The sequence below is a fragment of the Carex rostrata genome, chromosome 10 (genome assembly GCF_964058835.1).
Source record: "Carex rostrata chromosome 10, lpCarRost1.2, whole genome shotgun sequence".
In the NCBI taxonomy this organism is placed as follows: Eukaryota; Viridiplantae; Streptophyta; class Magnoliopsida; order Poales; family Cyperaceae; genus Carex; species Carex rostrata.
Window position 1 is genome coordinate 135,001 of NC_135927.1, and position 2,500 is coordinate 137,500.

Below are 2,500 nucleotides of genomic sequence, written 5' to 3' on the forward strand. Positions count from 1 at the left end.
AGCCGCTTCCGCTTGCCGCTGGACTGTTTTCGGGCCAATTTCCACCGACTCTTGGCCGTATCCGCTTAGTTTTCCCCAACGCGTGGCCGCATCCGCTTAGTTTTCCCCCGCTGAACTGTTTTCGGGTCACTTTTGCCCAACGTTAGCCGCTTCCGGTTGCCGCTGGGCTGTTTTCGGGCCAATTTCCACCGACACTTGGCCGCATCCGCTTAGTTTTCCCCAACGCGTTGCCGCATCCGCTTAGTTTTCCCCCGCTTAACTGTTTTCGGGTCACTTTTCCCCAACGTTAGCCGCTTCCGCTTGCCGCTGGGCTGTTTTCGGGCCATTTTTCCCCAACACTTGGCCGTATCCGCTTAGTTTTCCCCAACACGTGGCCGCATCCGCTTAGTTTTCCCCCGCTGAACTGTTTTCGGGTCACTTTTGCCCAACGTTAGCCGCTTCCGCTTGCCGCTGGACTGTTTTCGGGCCAATTTCCACCGACTCTGGGCCGGATCCGCTTAGTTTTCCCCAACGCTTGGCTGCATCCGCTTAATTTTCCCCAGCTGAACTGTTTTCGGGTCACTTTGTCCCAACGTTAGCCGTTTCCGGTTGCCGCTGGACTGTTTTCGGGCCATTTTCCACCGACTCTTGGCCGAATCCGCTTGGTTTTGCCCAACGCTTGGCTGCTTCCGCTTAATTTCCCCCAGCTGAACTGTTTTCGGGTCACTTTTGCCCAACGTTAGCCGTTTCCGCTTGCCGCTGGACTGTTTTCGGGCCATTTTTCACCGACACTTGGCCGCATCCGCTTAGTTTTCGCCTACAATTGGCTGCATCCGCTTAATTTTCCAAGCTATACTGCTTTCGGGTCAGTTTTGCCCAACGTTAGCCGCTTCCGCTTGCCGCTGGGCTGTTTTCGGGCCATTTTCCACCCACGCTGGCACCGACGGGGCCATGTACACCCACGCGCGTGTACATGAGGGGGCACCCATTTTTGAAAACCTTGCCCCCCTATAGGGGAATATGCATTTTGAGGCTCTAGCCACGCCCAGGGTTACCACCCCCTGAAAATCCCCCAAGTCAAAATCACCCATGTAAAATATTCAAAAAAATCTCAAAAAATCACAAAAAATTTATAAAATCAAATAAATTCAAAAAAAAAAAAAAAATTTCAAAAATTCAAAAAAAATTCAAAAAAATTCAAAAAATTCAAAAATTCAAAAAAAGTCCAAAAACCCAAAAAAACTTCAAAAATTTCAAAAATTCAAAAAAATTTCAAAAAAATTTCAAAAATTTGCCCCGCTGAACTGTTTTCGGGTCAGTTTTGCCCAACGTTAGCCGCTTCCGCTTGCCGCTGGACTGTTTCGGGCCAATTTCCACCGACTCTTGGCCGTATCCGCTTAGTTTTCCCCAACGCGTGGCCGCATCCGCTTAGTTTTCCCCCGCTGAACTGTTTTCGGGTCACTTTTGCCCAACGTTAGCCGCTTCCGCTTGCCGCTGGGCTGTTTTCGGGCCAATTTCCACCGACACTTGGCCGCATCCGCTTAGTTTTCCCCCGCTTAACTGTTTTCGGGTCACTTTTCCCCAACGTTAGCCGCTTCCGCTTGCCGCTGGGCTGTTTTCGGGCCATTTTTCCCCAACACTTGGCCGTATCCGCTTAGTTTTCCCCAACGCGTGGCCGCATCCGCTTAGTTTTCCCCCGCTGAACTGTTTTCGGGTCACTTTTGCCCAACGTTAGCCGCTTCCGCTTGCCGCTGGACTGTTTTCGGGCCAATTTCCACCGACTCTGGGCCGGATCCGCTTAGTTTTCCCCAACGCTTGGCTGCATCCGCTTAATTTTCCCCAGCTGAACTGTTTTCGGGTCACTTTGTCCCAACGTTAGCCGTTTCCGGTTGCCGCTGGACTGTTTTCGGGCCAATTTCCACCGACTCTTGGCCGTATCCGCTTAGTTTTCCCCAACGCGTGGCCGCATCCGCTTAGTTTTCCCCCGCTGAACTGTTTTCGGGTCACTTTTGCCCAACGTTAGCCGCTTCCGCTTGCCGCTGGGGTGTTTTCGGGCCAATTTCCACCGACACTTGGCCGCATCCGCTTAGTTTTCCCCCGCTTAACTGTTTTCGGGTCACTTTTCCCCAACGTTAGCCGCTTCCGCTTGCCGCTGGGCTGTTTTCGGGCCATTTTTCCCCAACACTTGGCCGTATCCGCTTAGTTTTCCCCAACGCGTGGCCGCATCCGCTTAGTTTTCCCCCGCTGAACTGTTTTCGGGTCTCTTTTGCCCAACGTTAGCCGCTTCCGCTTGCCGCTGGACTGTTTTCGGGCCAATTTCCACCGACTCTGGGCCGGATCCGCTTAGTTTTCCCCAACGCTTGGCTGCATCCGCTTAATTTTCCCCAGCTGAACTGTTTTCGGGTCACTTTGTCCCAACGTTAGCCGTTTCCGCTTGCCGCTGGACTGTTTTCGGGCCATTTTCCACCGACTCTTGGCCGTATCCGCTTGGTTTTGCCCAACGCTTGGCTGCTTCCGCTTA